We start from the raw sequence: 11,943 nt of genomic DNA on the forward strand, positions 1-11,943 counted from the left end.
TCAGCCCTGGCATACTCCTCTGACATGATACCTACGCAGATGCTGCTGTACTGCTGAGCGACATTGGAGGAAATCTCAGAGTTCAGCTGACTTTCTTCACTACAAGTTCATCCTGAACTCCTACTTTTCTGCCCTTAATCTTTATAAGCAACAATATTTTTCTAATCTCATCTCTACTCTTTCCTCTAACCCTAAACGTCTGTTCAACATGTTCAACACTCTTCTCCGCCCACCCCCACCTCCTAACACAACCTCTCTCTCAGCTCAAGATTTTGCATGCCACTTCAACAACAAAATTGACTCCATCAGAAGTGAAATCAGCTCTCAACATACTTCCAATCTCCCACCCCCTCAAAAGCTCACGATCACCCAAAACCCAAATATCCAAAAATGCAGCTCTTTTGCCCCTGTTAATGAGGATGAAGTTTCTGCCCTTATACTGTCCTCCCACCTCACTACCTGTCCCCTCGACCCCATCCCCTCACAGCTACTCCCCTCCCTCTCTTCTACCCTCACCCCTATACTCACACACATTTTCAACCTCTCCCTCAGCACTGGTATATTTCCCTCATCTCTAAAACATGCACTGGTCACACCTATCCTCAAAAAACCTTCCCTTGATCCAACCTCCCCTTCCAATTACCGCCCTATTTCCCTACTCCCTCTTGCCTCAAAGCTCCTCGAAAAACTAGTTTACGCACGGCTATCCCATTTCCTTACACTGAACTCTCTTCTTGACCCACTGCAATCTGGATTTTGTTCCCATCACTCTACAGAGACAGCAATTGTCAAGGTTACCAATGACCTACTTGCAGCAAAATCCAAAGGCCACTTCTCTCTGCTTATCCTCCTTGACCTGTCTGCAGCCTTTGACACTGTTGACCACCCTCTTCTACTCCAAACCCTCCAATCCTTCGGCATCTGTGACGCAGCTCTCTCGTGGTTCTCTTCCTATCTGACTAACCGTACATTTAGTGTAGCCTTCTCCGGAGCATCCTCTTCCCCGTTACCACTTTCTGTTGGGGTACCTCAAGGCTCTATCCTTGGTCCCCTTCTCTTCTTAATCTACACGTCGTCACTAGGTTCCTTAATAAAGTCCCATGGGTTTCAATACCATTTGTATGCCGATGACACCCAAATCTACCTCTCTGCACCAGACCTACCTCCTTCCTTACTAACCCGTGTCACTAACTGTCTTTCTCACATCTCATCTTGGATGTCCTCTCACTACCTTAAGCTAAATCTCTCCAAAACTGAACTCCTTATTTTTCCCCCTTCTTCCAATGTCTCCACCCCCAAAATTTCTATAACTGTTAAGTTATAAGTCCATCATTACCCCTACCCTGCTCGCCCGATGTCTTGGGGTCATACTTGACTCAGATCTTTCCTTCACTCCTCACATCCAGTCCTTGGCTAAAGCCTGCCGCTTCCACCTTAAAAACATTGCTAAAATTAGACATTTCCTTACACAAGATACAACCAAGATTTTAATCCACTCTCTCATCCTTTCCCGCCTCGACTACTGCAATTCCGTCCTCTCTGGTCTACCTAGCTGCCGCATAGCTCCTTTACAATCCATTATGAATGCCTCTGCCAGGCTCATCTTCCTTACTCGTCGCTCTTCAGCTGCTGCACCTCTCTGCCAATCCCTTCACTGGCTTCCTCTTGCCTCTAGGATTAAACATAAAATCCTCACCCTGACATATAAAGCTCTCAACTGCACTGCTCCCCCCTACATCTCAGAACTTGTCTCTAGATACTCTCCCTCCCGTCCCCTTCGATCAGCTCAGGATCTCCTCCTCTCCTGTTACTTCCTCACATTCACGTTTACAGGACTTCTCCAGACTGGCCCCCATCTTGTGGAATTCCCTGCCTCGCTCCATAAGACTCTCCCCTAGTTTTAACAGCTTCAAGCACTCCCTAAAAACTCTACTATTTAGGGATGCATACAACCAACACTAACCTTTCCTAACGCCATTGCTTTCCCCTTGAACCCCTTAGATTGTAAGCCTATGGGCCCAGCTGTTTACAGATCGCTTCATAAGAGCCGACTACAACAGTGAAACTCTCAGCAGGGCCCTCTACCCACTTGACCCCTACAAAAGCTATCCTGTACACAGACTATGTTTACAGCGCTGCGGAATCTGTTGGCGCTCTACAAATACCTGATAATAATAATAATCTTTCTGTGTGGGATGGACTATTCTCCAGGTGTCAAAGAAGGAAAGAGAATGTAATGCGGCACAATTAGCTTTCAGCAAATTATTCCAAAGGTATGATTTCCCTGTGGATGTATCCAAAGAAGGGTTCATAGGGAAATTGAAATCACCACATAGTATGACTGGACCTTTGAACATATCTAATATTGTATTGGTTACAGATTTGTAGAAAAAGGGCGTGGGCCTAATCGGGGCATAAATATTTGCTAAAGTAATCGGGCTACCATAACCTAGCCCAACCAAAATCAAGACTCTACCCTCCCTGTCAGAATATTTCTGTAAGAGTTCAAATGGGACATTGCGTCTAATAGATATACAGACGCTGTTCTTCCTATCTGGTCCTGAGCTAAGGTAATGTTCATAATACCTTGTGGCTAGTTGGGGCTCATTACGTTTCCTGAAATGGGTCTCTTGTGTCATGATTACATAAATGTTCTTTTTGTAGAAGTTATAATAGGCTATTGAACGCTTCTCAGCTGACAAGAAGTCTTACATTTTAGTTCGCTATTGTTAAGGGGCTCATGTCAACGTCTCAAGCTACAGGGTCGGGATTGAGAGTCCCCAATCTCCACCAAGAGGTTTGTTTATCTACAGATGGACCAGGACTATCAGTATGAGCAGTCAAGAGGGGGGTGGGTTATGGGAAATGTAAAGGAAAGGATGGTAAAAGGGAAGATAGGAATGCAATCTAGTGGACAATATATGTTGTTGTAACAGTCTAACCCTCACTATTAAGCAAGGGGGGTGCTCCAAGATTACAGGTAATACAAAATGTATAACACAGGGGGCTAGTTAACAAACCTGATGCATATATAGGTCATTAGCCATATATAAAACAGAACTTTTTAGGCATATTTATAAGAGTATAAATCAGGAATAAGGTTTATTGGGAAGACGTGAACCTAATACTCTCCTGCTACTACTTTCAGTGTGAGAAGAACCTGTATGAACTGGGCCCATAAAGCTAACAGGTACCTATGGATAGCAAAAGAGAAGGTGTGTTTACTTAAAGGACCAGTCAATACAGTATATTTGCATAATCAACAAATGCATGATAAGAAGACAATGCAGTAGCACTTAGTCTGAACTTCAAATGAGTAGTAGATTTTTGTTAAATAAATTGCAAAGACAAATGCATATACGTATTTGCATTGAATTATTGCACATGCTCAGTAGGAGTTGGTGACTCAAAAAGTGTAAATATAAAAAGACTGCACATTTTGTTAAAGGGACATAATACTCATATGCTAAATCACTTGAAACTGATGCAGTATAACTGTAAAAAGCTTACAGGAAAATATCACCTGAGCATCTCTATGTAAAAAAGGAAGATATTTTACCTCACAATCTCCTCAGCTCAGCAGAGTAAGTTCTGTGTAAAAAGTTATACTCAATTGCTCCCAGCTGCAGGTAAAAAAATTAAAAAAAAATGTAGAAATGAACAGCAGCCAATCAGCATCAGCAGTGCTGAGGTCATGAACTTTTACTGTGATCTCATGAGATTTGACTTGACTCTCATGAGATTTCATTGTAAACTTCCTTTACCTGATTGGTGAAATAAGATGAGAGTGCACGATGCTCATCCCTTCAGATGTCCCAGGACAGACACACTAAAATGCTGCTTAGAAATCCTTTACAATGGGAGGTGGCTACTGAGGAACTTTTGAGGTAAAATATCTTTCTTTTTTACATAGAGATGTTCAGGAGATATTTTCTAGTCAGCTTTTTACAGCTATGCTGCATCACTTTCAAGTGTTTAAACATTTGGGTATTATGGCCCTTTAATTAAAGTAAATTGGAAAGTTGTTTAAAATTGCTGCTCTATCTGAATCTTGAAGTTTAATTTTGACTTGAGTGTCCCTCCAAGTAATCTCAGCTTGGCTTATGTATACGTGGATGATAAACAGTGGTATGACAGGCGGGGCCTATCTCACTAAATAGTAACTTTAACAAACAACGGCACTGCAATAGCAGCTTAGCTCAAATGTGTGCGCCCGGTCAACACCGTCCACATCCTGCAGGCAAGAAACCTGAGAGGAAATGCGGCTTAATGCAGGAGTGAACCACATGTACCGAGGGCACATCAATACAGAACAGTACAGTAACAAACAAAGGTGTCCTCCATATTTAACCTCTTGCTAGACAAACTAGAAAACAGCACAAAAAAATATAAAAAGTACAGACCCTCTGTTATACGAACATGTAAAATTAGAAACAGCCATTGGGGCTCAATCAGATTGCAGGGTCAATTTTGACAATACTACACAAAGACATTGATCAACAGTAACATATAACCTAATTTAGCCATGTGCATTCGCCCAGCACCGCCCAAGTCCAACAAATAGCAGAGCTTAGGTATTATCCTGGTCCGCTACAGAAGTGGGCCGTACAGACCGAGGGCACAGTGGTTTATATCCTTACATAGCAAGAGAATAACATTAGTTCAGCTTCAATAACCATGCATAGACATATAAAGCATTTTATACTGTGACAAATGTTTGATGGGTGCTTTCGAACATAACCTCAGCTTAAAGGGACACTGAACCCAAATTATTTTCTTTCATGATTCAGATAGAGAATGCAATTTTAATCAACTTTCTAATTTACTTCTATTATCATTTTTCTTTGTTCTCTTGCTATCTTTATTTGAAAAAGAAGGCATCTATGCTAAGGAGCCAGCAAATTGTTGGTTCAGAACCACGGACAGCACTTGTTTATTGGTGCTGTCCAATCAGCAAGGACAACCCAGGTTGTTCACCAAAAATGGACCGGCATCTAAACTTACATTCTTGCTTTTCAAATAAACATACCAAGAGAATGGAGAAATTTTGATAATAGGAGTAAATTAGAAAGTTGCTTAAAATTACATGCTCTATCTGAATCACAAAAGAAAAAATTTGGGTTCAGTGTCCCTTTAACAACTGTAATACAGCCAAACAGTGACCTCACTAAACACTGTGTAAAAATAACATTTATTATACTTGCCGCAGTGCTTTAGCTCCCTGCAATAAACATATGTCCATCAGAAGAGTAGATAATGTGGAGTATATCACTACTCCCACACTACCTCAACAGCCGAGAGCTGCAAGTGATTAAAATATCTGCATAGAGCCTATTATAGTCAACCTGGTTGCTCCGATTCAGGGTCTGCTGGACCGGTCTGTCTCCGTTTGGATTGATTAGATGAGGTTTCTGGCCAAGGCCGCCTTTGTTGTTTCGGAGCAGCCCGTCCCGGTGGGAAATTTTGTGAATTTTGTATGATATCTTTAGTCGGAGGCGGGATGCCCATCATATCACAGAACTTGTCAATGTCAGATAGAGCATGTCATTTTAAACAATTTTCCAATTTACTTTTATCACCAATTTTGCTTTGTTCTCTTGGTATTCTTAGTTGAAAGCTTAACCTAGGAGGTTCATATGCTAATTTCTTAGACCTTGAAGGCCACCTCTTTTCAGAATGCGTTTTAACAGTTTTTCACCACTAGAGGGTGTTAGTTCATGTATTTCATATAGATAACACTGTGCTCGTGCACGTGAAGTTATCTGGGAGCAGTCACTGATTGGCTAAACTGCTAGTCTGTCAAAAGAACTGAAATAAAGGGGCAGTTTGCAGAGGCTTAGATACAAGATAATCACAGAGGTAAAACATATATTAATATAACTGTGTTGGTTATGCAAAACTGGGGAATGGGTAATAAAGGGATTATCTATATTTTAAAATAATAGAAATTCTGGTGTAGACTGTCCCTTTATGACAGAGAAGTCTCTCCATTTTTGCAAAGTTCTCAAGGATAAGTCTTGAAAGATTTGAATGCAGTTGTCCTGGTACAACACAACCTGTTGCTTCCTAGCTATGTTGTATATATTTTCACGGTGGTGATAATTCTGAAAGCGAACTATAATATCTCTAGGTGGAAGATCTGCGGCTGGTTTTGGGCGCAAGGCCCTATGAGCCCTATCTAGGGTAATTGTGGACAATTCCGTATCAGCTGTGCCTGCCATCTCCATAAAAAAGACCTTGCAAGAAATCTTGAATTTTGTTGTTCAGCACAGTCTCTGGTACGCCTCGGAATCGCAGATTATTGCGCCTCCTGCGATTTTCGAGGTCATCCAATTTGTCTTCTAGATCTAGAATATGTTGTTGCTGATGTGTCACCTTGGAAGATAGATCTGCTATCTTTTGGGAGAACACATATTCATGTTCTTCCAGCGAATCGACTCTACGGCCCAGATCATTGATATCCTTCTTTAGATCTGCACATTCGCTCTTAATGCCGGATTTGACTTGGTCGATTAAAGCTTCCATAGCTCTATAGGTAATAGGAGTTACACCATCTACGACAGCAGCTACTGGAGATGAACTTCTCAAATTATCAGATCCGTCCTCCACATCACCTACATTGTTAGATTGCAGAGAGGCAGGTTTAGTTTTTTGTTTAGATTTGTTTGCCTGTTTGAAGAAGGCATTTACTGCATCTTGAGATTTTTGCGGTGTTTTTTGCGCCTTGACGTTTTTTGTCAATCGCCTCTGTGACATCTTGGTAGCTCGTTGGTGTTACGAGACAATGGCAAGAAATAAGCGTATCAATAATGGCCATTGGCCTTTGCAGTATACCTTTAGCGTGTGCTCCACACTCCCCAGGGAAGTTGCCCTCATAGAGCGATCACAGAGAAGGGGAGGGGGGTATGACCCGCTGCTATATCAAACAGCAGGAAATGGAGGGGGAGTTGGAATGTGTGGTTTGTTATAGTATGGAGTAAATCTTGTGGATATTCTCTAGAATCAGAGAGGCTTCTGTTAGATATCAACCAGTTATAACTTATTGCAGACTAGGAGCTTATAGTAAGGTAGTTAGTGAGTCATCTTATAGGTCCCTGAGACAAAACAGTTTTCATACAGTCCATAACATATGTCAGAACATATACTGGTACAATTGACAGACTAAAGTAGATGTGTGCAAATAGTTAATTAACCTTATCTACGACTGTTGTATAGCAATCAGAGCTCCTTCTTGTTGCAGGTCAGAGACCAGGAGGAAAGGGCTGGAGACACATCATGTTAGTCTAAATGACAGTCCAAAAACATGCTTGATCCTCTCTATATGTGACTCTTAGCTAAAGTATAGCTGATAAACTCAGAGGTCCAGAGCAAGAAGAGTGAACAAGTCAACGCATAACACAATTAAAACCCAGAATTTGTAGTTGTGACCACAGGATATTTAGTAAAACAGCAGGTTTCTGAGCATGGCTGTGAATATTTATACTGATCCTGCATATTGAGAGTCCTTAGTTTAATGGCAGCATGATAGTTGCAGCACAGTGAAGCACCGTGTTTAATGGCGTCTTGGCTTTATGGAGGTGCGTCACTAATCAGGGAAAAAAAACTGAAGTGTTCTACTCACTCACAGTCCATCAGATAGTTCTGAGGTGTCCCAGGAATATTGCATTATAAGAAACGGCCTTTCCTCTGTGGACACTTTGATGTGAGCAGACCTGGGTAGTGTGTGGTGTGTGCTACGGGGCGGAGCCCTGGCCCTCCGGATCGTGGTTGACAGGTCCGCTATACACAGAGATCAACAAGACATTGATAGGCCGGATAGGCTGTTTCCAAGTGGAGTAATCTCTAAGCGGACCAAGCAGAGACCTCGACCAGCAGGTTTTTAACTTTAGAGGCAATTAATATTAACCAGGTCCTGATGCTAGATTTACCGTTGCGGACACTGCATCACTGCCCTTAGGCCTCGCCTCAGCTCCGTCATAGATTTCTCCGCTCCGGTGTTCTGTGGGAAGCCATAAAGGGTATCATAATCCGGTTATTTTCTGCAATATGTACATAGCACAAGTTGCTCGATTAGGCTGATTTAAGCTTAGGAGAAATATATAGCACCCGGCTTGTATTAAGAGCCTTAGTGAGTTGCGCCCATCTTGATTGGCTGTTTGCTCCGCCCCCCCAACAGGCCAGGTTTTTATGATGTATGAACTAGAGCACATGGGAAATAACCTGCTGGTATCTGTACCTGGGACATCAGAGAAGGCACAGACATGCTTCCAATATCATATGATAAGTAAACCTGTGAAAAGAAAAGGGAGACCCATTCTGCCATCCTGTATACAGGAAACATTATTTTTCCACACTGAATGATTTATATAACTACTCAAGACTTACAGCAATCCGAGGCTTCTTGCAAAATTCAACGTAACAAACTGCAGCACAAACGCTTGTGAAACTGCCCGCTACTCTCTGTCCTGGATACATTCTAACTGAGAAAACGTGTCTGCAAATGTCCCTGACTGTTAAAGGGACATTAAACAAATTGGGATAGAGACAAAATATAATATGTACTTTAATCACTTTACCTGCAAATGCATACTGCAGTGCCTCACCATTAACCCTTCTTTTAAGTTTCCAATTTGGTTAATGGGCGCTCTCCATCTAATTTCCAATTTAAACTGGTAATGTAGGTTTAGAAAATCCATCAGGCGTATGAAATAGCAATAATGAAATTATTTAGCATTAAATAAATTCTGAGCTGGAGCTCTGCTGTAGTCTGTAGTGTTTATTTTGTAGAGATGGTGGTTTGACCCTTCTTCATACAGCTTTTTTTTTTTTACTCCAAAGGTCCAGGCACCACCTTACCATTTCCAACCCCTCTGTTACTTTGCTAGCAATCTAATCAAATAGTCACTCCTGTATTTATGTGTATCTGCATTTGACGAACGTTAATTTCTTTCCTATGGCATAGAGAGTCCATGACGTCATTCAAATTACTAGTGGGATATTCAACTCCTGGCCAGCAAGAGGAGGCCAAGAGCACCCCAGCAAAGCTGTTAAGTGTAACTTCCCTTACCCATATTCCCCAGTCATTTCCGTTGCCTCTGTCAATGGAGGATGTGCAAAGTTGGTGTCTGAAGATAGTTAATCCTTTTATGGGTACTTTTCCCTGCAAGCAAGGATTAGGGTTATGCTGTGTCCATGTCAATCTCTTTGTAAGAGTAGTGGTGGCTATTAGCAGTTAGAAAGCGGCGAGGTTGTTTTTGCTTTTTCTAACATTATTGCTACCCCTTATAGAAAGCCAGGGATGGTTACTCTTTTTCTAGAGGTCCCCTGTCAAGTGAGGCTATCAGACCGTGGTAAGACCTTTTATTTATATTAGGACAGATATTTTTGAAGGACTGGAACAATCAGGAACACAGTGGGACCTGTGGCCTACTACCCTCAGAAGGTATTTATTTATTCTAATTTTATATATCCACTGTGGGATATTTGTGACTGAGCAGCTATCTGGCTATATGCTTGTGAAGGGATTGTGCCGGGCATATTTTACTAAGCCCAGGCTTTAAGAGTGGTGGTCAGCTATAATTCCCATTCTTTTCCCTACACGGTCTGTTTAAACGGAGGTTTAATGGATCTAAAGGGCACAGTATGTACTTGCTAATTCCCTCTTGTAGAGGGTTCAGTTGCTTTATGGCGCACTTAGATTACACAGAAAGTAAGCAACTGTTATTGCCTGCATAGGCATAGCCTACATCTTGTTATCGGGTATTGGTTTCCCGCTCAGGAGGTGACCGCCATTGTTGGTGGTTGTTTTCCCGCAGATTGTCTGCTAAATAATACAGATAATTTGTGCTGCGGGACGCTCAGTAGATTTATGCCGTTTGGGTTGAGCTTTATATTTCTGCTTCTCTCAGAATCCGCTGGCGACGTATAGATATTGGCGCCATTTTGGATCTTATCATTTGCAACGAGTAGTGCGATCTGAGCGCATGTTTAGCTGAGTCTCTTAAAAAAAAGCTTAGCCTCCTAAGGATGCATGTATATTTTTATAAGGAGGAGACTCTTATTATCTCAATCAAATGTTTTATTAAACGTTGTTTCTTCAGAACACATCTGAACGTATTTTCTAATACATACAGTGTTTCTTGTATTTGCCTGCCGTGGCAGTTAGCTGCTAATCCATCTTCCTAAGGATATTTAGGTCTGAGTTGCTCATAATATACTTATGTCCCTGCAGTTTACTTTTCAGGATTTATTGTCCTGATAATATCTGGGGGGTTTTATTTGATGGTAGCTAAAGGATTCATTTTTAGTTTAGCTCCTTTTATATTATAAGGTGCAATCTTTTTATACTTTTTGTATTTGCAGCCCTTCAATCCTTTTTTATAGTGTGATTGACGCGCTGTTGAATTACTTTTATATATAAGGTGATTCATTTCCTTATACTGCAGTCTCTGAAATTTGGCACTATGTCCACCTTAGTCAGGAATCAATATTCCCCTGCGGGAAATTTCTTCCTTAAAGGGACACTGGCTAGTCAGTTGCATTTTCATTTATTTCTGTCTATTTTGTGCTGTTAATCTCCTTCATTTTAGGAGATTTTCGCACTGTGGAACTCCTTCTGATGTAACCAGCGGTTAGCATGTCTGACTTGGAACGCAAAGTTGTGAGTTCAAATCTCCGGGTGCAGAGCAATCCAGGATTTTTTGAGGACGGCAGGTATAGTATAGTACTTAGTGCTCGCAAGTCATTTGTTTTTATTTCATAGTATGGTCTATGAATACATTATAGATTCAGAGGTTACATATTTTCCTTAAACATGAAGGAATTGTAATTGTCCTTGTCATATATTAAATAACAGAATTTATGTTTACCTGATAAATTTCTTTCTCCAACGGTGTGTCCGGTCCACGGCGTCATCCTTACTTGTGGGATATTCTCTTCCCCAACAGGAAATGGCAAAGAGCCCAGCAAAGCTGGTCACATGATCCCTCCTAGGCTCCGCCTACCCCAGTCATTCGACCGACGTTAAGGAGGAATATTTGCATAGGAGAAACCATATGGTACCGTGGTGACTGTAGTTAAAGAAAATAAAATATCAGACCTGATTAAAAAAACCAGGGCGGGCCGTGGACCGGACACACCGTTGGAGAAAGAAATTTATCAGGTAAACATAAATTCTGTTTTCTCCAACATAGGTGTGTCCGGTCCACGGCGTCATCCTTACTTGTGGGAACCAATACCAAAGCTTTAGGACACGGATGAAGGGAGGGAGCAAATCAGGTCACCTAAATGGAAGGCACCACGGCTTGCAAAACCTTTCTCCCAAAAATAGCCTCAGAAGAAGCAAAAGTATCAAACTTGTAAAATTTGGTAAAAGTGTGCAGTGAAGACCAAGTCGCTGCCCTACATATCTGATCAACAGAAGCCTCGTTCTTGAAGGCCCATGTGGAAGCCACAGCCCTAGTGGAATGAGCTGTGATTCTTTCGGGAGGCTGCCGTCCGGCAGTCTCGTAAGCCAATCTGATGATGCTTTTAATCCAAAAAGAGAGAGAGGTAGAAGTTGCTTTTTGACCTCTCCTTTTACCTGAATAAACAACAAACAAGGAAGATGTTTGTCTAAAATCCTTTGTAGCATCTAAATAGAATTTTAGAGCGCGAACAACATCCAAATTGTGCAACAAACGTTCCTTCTTTGAAACTGGTTTTGGACACAGAGAAGGTACGATAATCTCCTGGTTAATGTTTTTGTTAGAAACAACTTTTGGAAGAAAACCAGGTTTAGTACGTAAAACCACCTTATCTGCATGGAACACCAGATAAGGAGGAGAACACTGCAGAGCAGATAATTCTGAGACTCTTCTAGCAGAAGAAATCGCAACTAAAAACAAAACTTTCCAAGATAATAACTTAATATCAACGGAATGTAAGGGTTCAAACGGAACCCCC

The sequence above is a fragment of the Bombina bombina genome, chromosome 8, assembly GCF_027579735.1.
Source record: "Bombina bombina isolate aBomBom1 chromosome 8, aBomBom1.pri, whole genome shotgun sequence".
Taxonomy (NCBI): domain Eukaryota; kingdom Metazoa; phylum Chordata; class Amphibia; order Anura; family Bombinatoridae; genus Bombina; species Bombina bombina.